The 16,422-nt window shown below is 32.6% G+C and overlaps 1 pseudogene; it reads right to left on the bottom strand.

The window, feature by feature from the left end:
* The window catches only part of LOC149575854 (autophagy-related protein 18b pseudogene), a 91,724-nt pseudogene extending 78,796 nt beyond the window's left edge, over positions 1-12,928 (bottom strand).
* Between the last annotated feature and the right edge of the window lie 3,494 nt (positions 12,929-16,422).

The raw sequence follows: 16,422 nt of genomic DNA, 5'->3' as shown, positions 1-16,422 counted from the left end.
TGCAGATTGTTTTTCTAATCTAGGTTGTGACTTATAGGATGTTGAGATGAGGATTATGAACTTTTCCTTTGAAAACTTCCCCACTCTATTCAGTTTAATTGAACAAGAAAAAAACTTTTCATAATTAATAATATATTTACTGATTAGTATGCAATGATAGATGATCACTTGTAAAGCATGTGATTTTATTTTTCACGATTCAAAATTTATGAAACTTATGGAGGTAAGCAGATTTATCAGGTACAAGCATTGGTGGGTTTACTACTAGCAACTTGTTTTGTAGAGGATTTTACAATTTAGGGCAAGTACAAAGTAGATTTCCATATGGTATGGATCTCTTCATGACTACAAATTGACATTGGAAGTACATTACATGGTAACATTTACTTCCATGTGATTTTCTCACGGAAGATGAAATATTTTTTATTGCATTGGTCCTAGAATTTGGTAAGCAGAGGTGGCAAGTTTAAGGAGTTGTAATTAATAGTCACTGGGGTGATGCAAGCTTTAAAATTGTACCTTTGTTTTGAATTTTTTGTTGGTTTTTTTTTTATGAGCAATGGGAAATTCAAAGTATGGGAAAAGCTTTCTCAAAGTCTTTATTGTAGGACAATGATGTGAACAGCCATGAAATGGGCATATTCCAGAAAGGGAATTAAAGGAAGCACTAAAATTAAGATGTGATATATGTCTGTGGTGCTTCATGGAAATCTTGGGCACTGATGTGCTATATTCTTCTAGCCCAAATGTCATCCTATCATCTTAGTTACTTTCATTTTTCTTCACCTACACTTCAAACCTTCTTCAAGACATGGGCAGTGTGGAATGTATCACAAACAAGCTTAGGTTAGGTCATTTGTTTGGGATGAAAGTTATTAGGGGTGCTTTGCGTTAGTATGATTTCATAGGGGGAAAGACACCTTATATAGGAGTTAATAGTTTTCTTCAAGATAAAGGGAAAGTAGATTTTAATTCTTTTTTGGCATCATTTTCCAATGCTCTGAGAGGTGGGAGTTCAGGCCAAGTGGATCATTATATTTGGAGATACCAAAAATGTTTAATGCCCTAGGTCATTGATGCATTAAAGTCCAAAGCCAGGGAAATTGATGAAATACTTTTTCATGATCATGAGGATGTTACTAGTAACTATGTGGTAGCTCCAACACTTGTGTCGTTGGGGGTCTCTAGTAGCTAGAATATTGGTATTATGCAAATTGATAATCCAATGAGGAGATTGAAGCTATTTGCAGGGAATGAACTAGCTAAGATGGAATGGGAATCATTTTGATCTTCTAAGTTTCGTTGTATTTAGTTTTGATCTTCATAACAATTGGTTCGTGCCCGACCTTCATACTGACTGGTTCATGCTCGATTTGCAAAAGTGTTGTTTAAAAAGTTTAAACAATACTTATTTTATCAGCTATTGTAAAATATGGGTTAGTATGTAATGGCCATATGTGTGGATGATTAAGGACAAGGGTATATATGTGTCATTAGTTCCATCTCTTGATATATACTTGTGGTTCATTGTACAAATTTATAGTATGGATTTTTGAGGTGGTTGCCTTATGCTTTTTCTTTTTTTTCTTTTTTATGAGATGGCAATTTCATTTGTTTAACATTGCAATTTGTCTTTGCTTGATAATTTCAGGAGATGTATCATTGTAAAGAATTATATTACAATATTTTTTGTATTTGGTAACGACTGAAGGGTTTCTTGCTGAGTTCTTCCTTTCATGAGCCATTGAACCAGCTTTTTTTTTTCTTTTTATTATTATTATTATTATTATATATATGGGTAAAAGTACAAAGTTGTGTCACTTTTTAGGCTAACATATCAGCACAACTGAATTAAAGTATTTCTATCCAAAAATCAATTTTGCTCGAACATATGATCTAGATAAATTCATTCTAGCTATGTTATATATGGTCTCACACTTTTCTAATCGAAAATGTCTATTAAATGTATGTTTTATTCTAGTTTGTATCCAATTACTAAAGAAATAGAATTATTTCAGAAAATTGATGTTTCAATAATTCTTACTATTTTTTTAAAATATTTTTTAGTATAATATAAACACCATTTTATAGAGGTCAAAGTCAAAAATATTCTTATATAGATTTTATAGTATTTTAATTAGATATAGTATATTATAATTAAAAAAATCTACAAGCATGTATTTTAACACTCGAAAAGATGTCAATTTTGAGAAAGAAAATAATATTAAATCATATCAAAAAAAAAAATTTAATTATATGACGTTCTAGAAAAGAGAGTCCTCTTTCAAAATGTATAATTTTTTTTTGGTTAGAATAGATATGTTTTTAAAAATGTAGTGAGAGATGAAAACTATCAATTTTAGGTGAGTTGAAATTTGAATCATTATAAAAGAGGAAATATAGGTCTAAAGTCAATTTTTATGTTTGATTGTTCTACCTATATGTGTTATTTATGACATAGTCCAAGTTCAAATGGAAATAAGTTTATTTCCATATAGTTTTGTGGTGGGAACTAAACCCCTAACTTTCAGTATTTTTCAGCAACTAAATTATTTTTTATAAAAAAATAGGAAAATATATCATTTCTTATTCCAAAGAATTATTTAAAATTATAATCTTAAACTTCAACCATTTCTACACATATCATTAGTTTACTTTATTTTTAAATTCTAAATAATAATACTAGTTTTATGTCATTGAAGATGAATAGTTGTACTTTTGTTAGCATTTTCCTTTACAAAAGGGTGACATAGGTTTGTGCTTTTACCCACACACACACACACACACACACACACACATGAATTGTTATAATTACTTTTAAATGTTGTGTATATATAATAATAATAATAATAATGTCTATAAAATATATTTTAATTATGTAATATTAAATTCAAAATCATGTCATAAATGGTTTTCTCCTAATCAAATCGATAGGTTTTACATGTCGAAATTAAAAAAATCATAGAAAATTGTCAATAATTTTTTTACAACCTTGAGTTTTTCTATTTTTTTTTAAAAATTAACAAATTATTTTTGAAATTTGAATAACATATTAATCTCTTTGCTTTTTTGGCTTATTTAAATCGATTTTTTTTAATATTGTTTAAGTTTAATTTTTTAAATTATTTTTAAAATTGGTTTAGTTTTTAAATTTAAATATTAACTTTTACCTTTTATATTTTATTTAAGTAATAGTATATTTGTAGGAGTAGCTATTTTTTTAATATTATATTTTTATATTTCTCTTATTAATTTTTCATAAGTAGATTATTTTTAAAATGAATTTTTTTTATTGAAATAGTTTAGAATATAAAAGAATATTAGTTGAGTAGGGTAGCATAGGCCATAAAAATAGAGAAACCTACTAACCAACATAAAGTACTATAGTACATGAAATAATAGTTGCTTACAAATTAAAGTTGAAATAATATTGTAGTCAGACAAAACAAAAGAAGTCTTTCCTATAAAGTCTGAGAATTTGAAGTTTGATTGTGTCCAACAAATGTCTAATCCTGAGTTGTTTGGAGACCCCCTTCACTGAAAAATAGAGCGAGACAACTTGAAACAAGATATCCTAGTCATACACCCACATTTCCAAATATTGAGTAAAATAGAATGTCTTAGAGTATTAGAAACCACATTATCATGAAGGTCAAGCCCTAGAATAGTATATTTTCAGCCCAAACCATGCTAAAAAATCATAGGGAAGTGAATGAGGATAGACTTCCATTTTATTTGGCAAATGAACACTCCCAAAAAATATGCTTTAAGTTCTCAATATTGCAGCAAAATGGAAAAGTGTTATGTTGAATAATCAAACATTTCAACCTATCCCCTACTAGAAGTTTGAAATGAAGGATCTTCCGAGCCAACATTGTGCATTGCCATTAGCATGAAATCTCCAAATTTGTTAACTCAGTCACCTCCATGTTTTTTCATGTAATCTACATTTCCATTGAGCCTTGGATTCAAAGTTGTCCTAGGAAGGACACATAAATAAATCTTCTTGAGATGAAAATGATAGAAAGAAAACTTGGATAGCCGCACCCAATCCTTGCAGAAATTGCATTGTAAAAGGGTACAAAGTTTGATAACAAGATTTCTTGGCATTAGAGAAATCAAAAAAATCAAAAAGTTCTTGGACTGGTGTTCAACTGAAAAAAAGTATTCGATTGTTGCTAAGAAAACTAATTGAATATAAATAAGTAATATTTCTTAGTCTTATATATATATATATATATATATAATCTTATATAAATTGGAAATTATTTATATATTTATCCATTTTGGTTAAAATAGTTGTTTTTTCATTTATCCCTAGCCCATAGTTAGGCCTACTTAAATTCAAACTTGAACTAACACATATATTGTAAGTAAGTCTACTTTTTAATCGGTAGATAGGTGGACTTTGTTTTATCATATAATTAGATAATTTCTATAGATCCTCAATCTTTGTAGAAATTAATATATTAAAGTATCGTATATTTTGTTTAATCTTACATATTTGCAAGTTTCCAGAGAACCACAAGTATTTTATCTCCCAGCTCGAAATTAGTACATTTATGCTATGTCCTTCAGTAAATAGAAATTAGTTTTGTAGGATCCCTCTAAGGTAATTAAGACCTCTAAAAGTTAAACATTATTATTTCAATTATGTTTTAACACTTTTTATGGTTTGACAAGTCATCCTAGTGACATTACAAGCAATTTTCTACTTATTTTTTTATTCGTTGATAACTTGCAAGCATGATTCATCATAGTTCATTTTTTAGATTTTCTCAATAAGTAGATATGAGTCTAGACAATCATTAGTCCCCCACCATATAATCAAGTTAGCTACTAGGCATGAATTACATTTATTTTTTCTCTTCAATCTATTATTCCCCCTTTAGTTTGGTCAATTCTTATAGCTTTTAACAATAATAAGATTATGAAGCCCAAGCTCGAAACTGATTTTTTGCAGTAAGGAAGACACAATAAAGGTGTTCCTTTTAGATCTACATTGTTTTTACATTTACATTCAAACAACTTGTCGTTGAATACCCTAGTTCTATATAAGGAGTTCAATGAAGTGAAAGTCATTCATTTGATTCTTGCATGAATTTTATCTTAATTTTTCTCTTAATGGCCTCAAGTAAAATCAATAAAGGCATTATTGGACCTTTTGCTTAATTTGAGGTCCTTCATTAATTGTTGATAGATCTTGAGGTAAGAATCATTGATGATCAGTCTATAGGTACTTATGCCCATACTGTTAACTTACCTAATTATTGTTTTAGGTGAGAATTATTTTAAACACAATGTAGGATTGTCATTAGAACCTATGAAAAGAACACAACTCTAGTAGGCTTTGTTTGTTGCTCAGAGGAATCCAAGTTTGAGAAAGGGAAAGTTATGTTTTGCTCTAAACTAAGTTAAATGTAATCTCAATATGTTGATAATATGTACACATTGTAACTTAAAACACAAAACGAAGGTAAGCCCTTGATATCCTTATAATAAATTCTGATTTTGCAAGCTTCATCTTTTCTATTCTCTATCATTCTAACAAGGGGTATGCTCCTAGTGATCTTTGTATTAGTAACACGACTTCAATCATGAGTGATACTGAAGGTTTTTCCTCCCTTCATTATTTCCTTCCAATGCTTGCACTAAATGGAGGTAAATGTAAAAAAACATTAAAAACAAATAAATAAAAATCAAAGCTAAGGTCCAAGGGGTTTAGTTTGGTTGAAGAAATGAGCTCTCATTGTGAAGACTTTGGTTCAAAACCCAAGTGGGACGTCTTTGTGGAATTCTAAGTTGTGAATCTTGGTCTTCCAAATGTTGTTTCTAGTGTGATTGCTCATAAGGATCTTTAATAAGTTTGTAAGTTCCATGTTCTTGCTCATAAGACACAAGATTTGTGAACAATTATCACTATATAAAAAATCAAGACTAAGGTCGTTTACCGATTAAAAAATAAATTGAAAAAAGAAAATTACTTATTAGTTGTTTTTCATATAAGATTATATTTAATTTATGAATTTTTTTCCTTTAAATATTGATTTTTAGTTTTTATAAAAAAAAATTAGTATTTGTGAGAGGAGTTACTATTTTAATATTAATTTTTGTATTTCTATTAATTTTTTTATATTAGATTGTTTGGTGGAGTTTTTTTAAATGATTATTTTAATTCATATATGATAAATTGAATATAAATAAATAATATTCTTTTTTTATATAATTATTTTATTCATATATGATAAATTAATTAAAAAATAAATAATATTGCTTATGAGATATATGTAGGAATTCCTATCTTTTTATTTCTCCTATTAATTTTTATTTAAAAAAATTGGTAGTTATTCATATATGATAATTAGACATAAATAAATAATAATTTAAAAATTAATATCATTTTAGTTAAATTGAAAATTATTTATAATTTAATTTATTCACTTAAAATTATATTTTAAAAAATAATTTTATTATCATATTTCTATCAATTTATGATTGCAAACATTTTTTAAAAAAAAATTAATATCTTTCATCTTAATGATGATTATAAATAGAAACATAATAGTAAACATGTCAAGAGTAGAATGGAACAAAATATGGAATGAAATTACCTATATCATGGAGGACCATTAATACAAATCATTAAGTTAAATTACAAGAAGTAAATTAAACTAATTTAAATAAGAGTTTTTGTAGAGCTAGAGTCCCTATTGCTTAAGAAAAACAAACTTAGATTATGCTTTTTACAATGACTTATATTTGTTGTATACAAATTGGAATAAGTAACATTTTTTTTTTTGTCTACTATTGTGAATGAGATTAAGAGTTATTTTCAAAAAATTAATCATTTTACCTATATATTTAATTAATTTTGATTCTAATGAATTTTAAAATGTAAAAACTTTTGCCATTTTTTTTTAATAATTTAGCCAATAGGCTATTTATGAAAACTTTGTTCCTAGAAATTAAATTTTTGACCTAAAGTTGTCAATTTGGCCAAAAATTTAAAAATCCTTCCCATTAATAATTTATCGGTCAATTTTTAATCTCCCTCCACTTTTAACTCTTGTTTTGATATTTATTATTTGTTATCTCCACTTTTAACTATTGTTTTTCTTTTCTTATTTATTTAAAAAATAATTACTTATTGATCTTCATATTAGATTATGTTGTGATCTCTATTTATTAAACTTTTGATTTTTTAAATTGATTTAGGTTTTAGTTTTTAAATTACTTTAAATTATTATATTTATATTAGTTTAGTTTTTCCTTTAAATATTGTTTTTTTAGTTTTTATAATTTATTTAGTCGATAGAATGTTTGTTAGAGATGTTGTTGTTTTTCATATTATTTTTGTTGCAATATTAGATTGTTTCTAATTTATTGAAATAATTATTTCCTTTCTTGTAGCTTTCCTGTAGCTATTTCCTTTCCTATAGCTTTATATTTTTTGGCACACAGCCATATATGTACCTGTACAATTGTATGTGAATATAATGAACAAAAAATATTATTCTATATTTCTAATTTTCAAGTTGGTATCAAAGATTTGAAGCTTGAATTATTTGTATCCCTTTATTGAACTATGGCTGATTTAGATTTGGAAGTATTTGAAAACAAATCATTTGAAAGCAAATCTACTCCCATTATTATTCAATCCAAAGGTTCATCATTCAAGGTAGGGATTACACTCGATGAAGCAAACTATGATTTGTGGTCTCAAATCATGGAGATGCATATTGCTGAGAAGGAGAAACTCTCTTTCATTCATGGTAACTCATAGCCACCTACCAAGAAGGATGATGGATATGAGAAGTGGTATGCAGACAATCATAAGGTCAAAAGATAGCTATTGATATCTATGTCCCTAGAAATTATAAAGTGATACATTCGCTTACCAATTGCTCGAGATATTTGGAAAGCTCTTTCTAAGGCTTTTTATGATGGAGCGGATGAATTGCAAGTGTTTGTCTTGAATCAGAGGGCTTTCTCTGCCAAACAAAATGGCAAAACACTCTTTGTGTATTATGGAGAATTAATCAAGAGTTTTGGTGATTTGGATCATCATGATAAAGTGATCATGAAAAGTGAGAACGATGTTGAATCTTACTAAAAATCAGTTCAGTGAAAAAGGGTGCATATTTTTCTTGCTGGATTAGATGGTGACTTCGAACAAGTTCGTGGTGAAATTTTGAGAAAGGATCCTATTCTCGAATTAGAAGCATGTTATGCATTAGTTCGTTGTGAATCTTTTTGACACACAACAATGATTGGAGAACTAGAAAAGACAGAAGCCTCAGCCATGGTGACTCGAAACCAATCTAATTAGAATGGGCCTCCTCAAAACCTACCTAAGATCACTAATGGTACTGATAAATCCACCTACAAATGCACACATTGTAATCAAACTGGTCATACCAAAATTCACCGCTTTGAACTTATTAGGTATCTAGAATGGTGGGATCGTAGCCACAATTCATGGAAGAAGAATTCCAAGAAGACCTCCAGTGCAACATTTGTTGAAACAAAGATAGAGGATAATGTTGTTGGACAGATCTTGACATTAACAACAGTGGCAGGTAATGATGGTAAGTCTTTAAATATGTCTACACTTGTTTCTAATAGTGCATGGATAATTGATTCTAGTGCTATGGATCATATGACATTTGATTCTAGACAGGTCTCATCCCTTAAACCATCCTCACAAAAGAAAAATTCCACTACCAATGGCTCTTCGGCCCTAGTTATTGGAGAAGGATTCTTACCTCTCACTGATACTTTGAATCTAGATTATGTTTTAGTGGTTCTATCTTTGGATTACAATTTGTTGTCAGTTTCCCAAATCACTACTACTTTACTTTGTGTTGTAATTTTTTGGCCTAATTTTGATGTGTTTAAGGACATCCAAATGAGGCAAATGATTGGTTGTGATGTTAGGCAAGGGAAGCTATATTACTTGGACTTGGTGTCAAAGAGTTCGGAGAAGCTGCGTCAAGCTCTAGTGATGGATGGCTCTGAGGGGGACAAGCAAAAATCTAAAATTTGGTTATGGCATTGACATCTGGGACATGCTTCCTTTGGTTATCTAAAGAAATTATTTCCTTGTTTATTTGCAAAATTTGATGTTTCTAACTTTCGGTGTGAAATTTGTGAACTTGCAAAAAGCCATCATGCTTCTTTTCCATTAACTTTGAATAAAAGTCCAGTTCCATTTATGATCATACATTCTGATGTTTGGGGTCTATCCAAAGTCACCACCTTGGGTGGATCACGTTGGTTTGTTACTTTTATTGATGATTGTACTCGGATGACTTGGGTATATGTAATGAAGTCTAAAAGTGATGTGAACTTGTATATTCAAAAAATTTATAACATGATTTGTACTCAGTACAATGCACAAGTTCAAGTTCTTCATAGTGACAATGGAGGTGAATATTTGAGTTCTAAACTCTAGTAGTATCTAGAAGAACATAGGACTATTCATCAAACTACTTGTTCCAATACACCTCAGCAGAATGGGGTAGCCAAGAGAAAACATCGTCACTTGTTGGAGGTTGTCTATGCTTCTCTAATAGAAACCCATATGCCATTATCCTATTGGGGTGAAGCACTTACCTCTGCAGCATATTTGATCAACTGGGTACCCTCCAATGCTATTGATTTCTAGATACCATCCCAGGCTCTTGTTGAGGCAGTTGTTGCTCTTGCTATCCCAAATTTACCTCCTCGTATCTTTGGTTGTGTAGCTTTCTTACACCTCTATAAGCATCAGCGCAACAAGTTATCTCCTTGAGCGATGCAATGTGTCTTCCTAGGATATGCTACTTATCAAAAGGGGTACTGATGCTATCATCCTCCAACTCAACGAATGTTTATTACATTGGATGTAGTTTTTCATGAAGACTCAATATATTTTTCCTTGAGCCTGAACTTCATGGGGAGTACCAGAAGGAAATTCAAACTCTAGACAATGATGATCACATCTCTAAAGATATGGATGCTCACATCTCTGAAGATGTAGGTAGCTTGGACATCTTTGAAGATGTGGATAACACCTCTAAAGATGTGGATGTTCACATTCCTGAAGATGTGGGTAGCTTGTACATCTCTAAAGAAGGGGAACTCTCTAAAATTGTTAATCAAGAAGTAGGTGAAACTTTAGATCAAAGCAGTGATGAACACCTAGAAAGTGAAGTTGTGGGTCCACCTCCATCTGAGTCCCTCACACCACACCAATCGCTTACCAAGGATGTTCCTGAACCATCTAGAAAATAGCTACCTCAATGTCTCACCAGAGGTATCCCTAAATCCACATATGAACCCAAACTTTCTAGTAAAGTTAAATATCCTATGAGTCATTATGTGTCTAACCATTATTTGTCAGAATCAAATCAGTCATTTGTAAATCAATTATCTACTGTATCTATTGCTAACAATGTGTAGGAAGCCTTAGCTGATCCAAGGTGGAAAACTGCTATGAATGATGAGATGAAATCATTACAGCAAAATAATACCTGGGAACTTGTTGACCATCCACCAGGAAAGAAACTAGTTGGATGTCGGTGGGCTTATACTGTTAAGTACAAAGCAGATAGTACAATTGAATGCTTTAAGGCGAGACTAGTGGCAAAAGGGTACACCCAAACCTATGGGATCGATTATACAAAGACATTTGCACCTGTAGCTAAAATTAATACAGTATGAGTCTTGTTGTCTCTAGTTGCGAACTTGGGTTGGCCATTACAACAGTGTGATGTGAAGAATTCCTTTCTACATGGAGAGTTGTCCAAAGAAGTCTACATGGAACTCCCACCTGGCTGCATGATACTAGAAATACATAGTCTGAAGATGTGTAGATTAAAGAAGTCGCTATATGGGTTGAAACAATCTCCAAGGGCATGGTTTGGAGGATTCACAAAGTCAATGAAAGCCTTTGGTTACCATCAGAGCAATTCAGACCATACTTTATTCATAAAGAATCAACGGGGTAAGATCACTACACTCATTGTGTATGTGGATGACATGATAGTTACAAGAAATGATCCTGAAGAAAGGAGGGCTCTCAAGGATTACTTGTTCAGAGAATTCGAAATGAAAGACCTCGGTCCCTTGAAATATTTCCTTGGGATCGAAGTGTCTCGATCTGATAAAGGGATTTTTTTTGTCTTGAAAATAAAGTATGCCTTGGACTTGTTATAGGAAACCGGTATGCCAACATGTCAACTCATTGATACACCCGTGGAAGAAGGATTAAAGTTATGTATTGAGTCTAATCAGGTACCAGTTGATAAAGGAAGATACCAAAGACTCATAGGAAGATTGATGTACTTAGCACACACAAGGCCAAACCTTGCCTATGCATTAAGTATTGTTAGCCAATTTACGCATAATCCTTGAGAGCAACATATGAATGCAGTTATGTGTATTTTGAGGTATCTGAAGTCTGCTCCTGAAAAAGGAATTTTATTCACTAAAAATGAGGATTATCAAAGTGTGGATGCATATACTAATGCTGACTGGGCTACAGTAGTAGATGATAGGTGTTCTACTTCAGGTTATTTCACCTTTGTAGGAGGTAATCTTGTTACATGGAGAAGCAAAAAATAGAATTTGTTGCATGATCAAGTGCAGAGGCAGAATTTAAAGGTATGGCACTTGGAGTATGTGAAGCATTGTGGCTAAGACTTCTCTTGAGAGATTGGGGTTGTTTGCCTAGGCAGCCAATTCAACTATATTGTGACAATAAAACAACATGTGATATTGCTCATAATCTGGTTCAACATGATCGTACAAAGCATGTGGAGGTAGACAAATTCTTTATTAAGGAGAAGTTGGATGAGAAGATTGTGGAGCTACCTAAGATTCGATCAGAAGATCAGTTGGCCGATATTCTTACCAAAGTGGTTTCAAGTCGAGTGTTCTCAAAGTTTTTGGGCAAGTTGGGCATGTGGGATATCTATGCACCAACTTAAGGGGGAGTGTTGCAATATTAGATTGTTTCTAATATTGAACTGATTCTTTCCCTAATTCTTTCCTAAACTATTCTTTCCTAAAATGATTTTTTCCTTTCCTATAGTTTTCCTGTAGTTGTTTCCTTCCCTGTAGCTTTATGTTTTTTGGCACACAACCATATATGTACCTGTACAGTTTTATGTGAATACAATGAATGGAAAATATTCTTCTATATTTCTGATTTTCAAGTATTTCTTTTTGTATTTCTCTTATTAATTTTTTGTAATAAATTTTTTGATGGGTTTTTTTTTTTAAATGACTATTTTTTTCATATTTGATAATTTGAATTTAATTGTAAAATCTTGAAATTATTCAACAAGTTTCTCAAACAATATTTAATTTCTTAAATATTGTAAATTGTATATCTATGTTTTAATCTTCAACTTTTTTATTTTTGTATTTTCATTTTTAAAAAACTTATATTTACATTGTTTAATGTTCATTCTACATTTTTTTAATATTATAAATCGTGGGATCAAAAAGGTACATCAAAAAGGAGGGAGGCAGAGCCTCAACCAACTAATTGAAAAAATAGCAAAAGAAACAGTCCACCAAGAGGGACTGCTATCTGAAATACAAATACATCAGAGTAATACAAGGAGAAAGGTGAGCCAGAGTCATAGCAAATGGAAAGCTACGGGATAGCATCTTCAAACTTATTGATCCAGGATGTCCAATCGAAGGGCCCCTCCATCCATATGGCTTTTTTCTGATTCAGCAGCTGGTGAAAGATGTGGAGATTATCCGTAGAGGGGTTCTTGTTGTTCTTGATCTCTTGCATGAGTTTGGCAAGGGCTTCATCAAACGCCACCTGATTTTCTGTTATACTGGCCAGCTCGTAACCATTCTGCATCTCGTAGATAAACATGGTAGCCTGACCATCCCTCAGAAATCTAAGCAACTTCCTTTTTTCCATATTCAACACGCAGCAAACCTATGAAGCAATTTTAAAATGTATGAGATTTCTATGAAATCTAGTAGGAGATCTGGAAAAACCTTGGAACTTAGCATCATTTCTAAATTTCCATATATGCCAAAGGATGAGCGATGAGAGAATCTGCTAGAACAAATTAGCATCTTTTCTAAGGCCCTCAATAAAACTAGAAATAATATCCAAAGTGTAAACATAATGAGTGACACATATACCAAACATGAGCCAAATTTCTCTAGCAAAAGAGTAATCAAAAAATATATGTCTCATAGTCTCAAGAACTCTGTAGATAGAACAAATATCAAGATTAGCATGCTGGTTTCTTTTGGGGAGTCTGTCTAGCAGGAGTTGCCACTTAAAACATTGAATTTTAGGCTGAATAGGAGCTTTCCAGAGTTTATCAAAAAAATTATGCCAGTCTGAGGAGGTAAAGGAGCAGTACCAAATGCCATTAAGATGGTGGGAAATAGAGCTATCATGATTAAGAAATCTGTAAATATGTTTAGCTTTGACAGAAGTGAGGAGAGTACCATCTTGCCATCTAAAGGAGAGAAATCGGTGAGAATCCACATCAGTATTATGGGGAAGATTAAGCTGAGAAAAAATAATTTTGATAAGATTGTAAGTACGCTTATGAGAAGCAGGAAGATTATATTGATTGGCAAGGACATCCCAGCTGATGAGCTGATTGTGCTCAAGGATGTCCATGATATATTTAACACCTTTGTTGGCCCAAAATCTAGCCAAACAGCCTTTGGTCAAAGCAAGAGGTTTTCCCTGATGGAGAAGATTCCACCATAATGATCGCTCACCATGAAGAGTATAGTGATAGTCAAAGGCTGAGTTATCAATATGGTGGCGAATGTTCTCCCACGCTTTCCAAATGGAACGAAAAACCCAAGATCCCTACACAAAAATGTGGAATTTGCCAAAAATCAGATCACTAAGGGGCAGATGTTTCCACGATTTAGCAGGTTTAGGCACACCATTTTGAATGTTACTTCTGACAAGCACTTTCCAGGGCTCATTACCAACAAGGGATTGAAGGATCCATTTAGAGGCAAGAGCCATTCCCTGAAGTTTGAGATCTTTCAAACCAATCCCACCAAGACCTTTCTCTAGATGGCACCAAGCCCACTTAACAAAATGGGCTTTCTTAGTACCTTTGTCATCTGACCAAAGAAAATGTCTGATGGCCTTCTGAATTTCAAAAATCTGATAGTTACTAAACATCCAAATAGAAAAGTAGTAGATGCTATAGGAGGAAAGAATCTTCTGGCAAACCTAAACTCTCCTAGCAAGGGAGAGGAGCCTATGATTCCATTTATTAAGTTTTCTGAAGATTTTTCCTTTTATCCATAACCACATATCCTTAAGGGAAGGGCTCACAGAAAATGGGATACCAAGATACCTAACAATCTTGTTAGGTCCTCCCCAAGAATAACCAAATTGAGAAAGAGTCCAGAGGAAGATCATTCCATCCTAAAAAAATGGATTTAGAGCTGGAGATACGAGCTCCAGAAGCTTTACCAAACATATCAAGTTTATTGCGAAGGCAAATGAAGTTATCTAGGCTGAGCTCCAAGAACAGAGAGGTGTCATCAGCAAATTGAATATTAAGAAGCTCAGAGTCATTAGGAAGAGTGATACCATGCACCTTAGGGGAAATGGTGTCATCTTTGAGGATATAATAAAGAGCATCAGAAGCAATAACAAATAGAGCAGGGGCAAGCAGGCACCCCTGCCGAATGGACTGAGACAGAGAAATAGGATTGGATAGGATACCATTAACATCAATCATGGCAGAAGCATCTTTTAGAAGAATTTGAATATATTTACAAAAAATATCAGGGAATCCAAAAGCTTTTAACATCATCAAGATGAAGTCTCATTCAACTTTGTCATAGGTCTTCTCAAACTCGAGAAGAAGCATAGCAGACTCCTGATGTGAAGTATTGGCCCATTCCATGGCTTCCTAGCTAGTAAGGAGATTCTCAAGGATGAATCTACCTTTAATGAATCCAGTCTGAGTGGAACAGATAAACTTGGGGAGAATAGTCTCTAACCGAGAAGCCAAAACTTTCGCAAGAATTTTATAGGAAACATTAAGTAAAGTGATAGGGCGCCAATTTTTAATCAAAGCTCTTTCTCCCTCTTTACGGATGAGTTTTATGATACCAGTGTTAATAGCAATCCCTAGAGTGCCATGCGAGAAGGCCTCAAAGTATAAATCATAGAGGTCTTTAGAGATCCAATCAATGTTGGCTTTGTAAAATTCAGCAGGAATGCCATCCGGGCCTGGGGCTTTGTTATCTTTTAGCTTTCAGATGGCATCAGCAATTTCTTGCTAGGAAAGAAGCCTTTGGAGGGCAGAAATATCATCCTCCGCAAGCTTCTTGGGAATAAGCTCAGAACATCTAAGTCTCCTTAATCTAGAATTATCATCATCTTCAGAAGTAAACAGGTTCCTATAAAAATTTTCAAAGGCCAAAGAAATATCCTGGCCCGTAAGCAACTCCTTATCATTATCAAAGATTCTATCAATCCTCTCTTTCCTTTGTTTCTCTTTGAGCAGATTAAAAAATATTTAGTACCTTTATCACCAAACTGAAGCCAGTGATTGCAGTTTCTGATGAAGGCCCCTTTGGCTTTAATATGCTAATGTTTCCTGAGAGAGTTCCTAGCAAGGGACACCTGCTCAGCAAGGATGGTAGAGTCTGATTGAGATTGGATATTGATCTCAGCCACAAAGAGCCAATCAGAGAGCACCTTCTCAATTCGTCTATAGTTTTTGGCTTTCATTTGGCTGAAGGTTTGAAAGATCTTAGTCCAGGAAGAGATATTTAGCTGCCATCTATCACTATGAGTCAAGGAGTTGTTTTGCAGGTTGATGAGTCTAATCATATTAACAGCAACACTAACATCTTGGTCCTCAAGAAGAGAAGTATTAAGGATGAATCTATGGGGGTAACTACTAACCGGAAAGGTGAGGGACCTAAATTTGATCTGGGCCAGGGTGGGACAATGATCAGATAAAGTAGCAGGAAGGATGGTAATGGGAGATTCGAGTTGATTCAGAGAAAAGGAAAAGAAATTACTGTCAGCATAAAATATGTCAAGCCTAGAGTAAATTCGGTTAACTCCCTATTGGAAATTACACCAAGTGAACCAAAGAGACCTATTCCCAGGTGTTTCTCCTTCAAGGGGATCGAAGAGATGAAAGTGATGCTTAAACTTATCCCAGTGATATTTTTCAGTGTATTTCCATTCAAAGGGGGAGCCCCCAATTTTATCTCTGGTGTTTTCAATCATATTAAAGTCGCCACCAAAAAACCAAGGAATGCCAGGGAGGGAAGTGAGCCAATCCCAAAGGATGATTCGTTCATTATAATCATTAGAAGCATATAGAGAACAAATGCCAAAGTGAGAGTTATTAATAGTAAAAGTCACCCAGGCAGCTCTGTTGCAAGGAGAGATTC

The sequence above is a fragment of the Cupressus sempervirens genome, chromosome 1, assembly GCF_028749045.1.
Source record: "Cupressus sempervirens isolate cs-2001-9-10 chromosome 1, ASM2874904v1, whole genome shotgun sequence".
NCBI lineage: Eukaryota > Viridiplantae > Streptophyta > Pinopsida > Cupressales > Cupressaceae > Cupressus > Cupressus sempervirens.
This window is presented reverse-complemented; position numbering and strand designations above follow the sequence as displayed.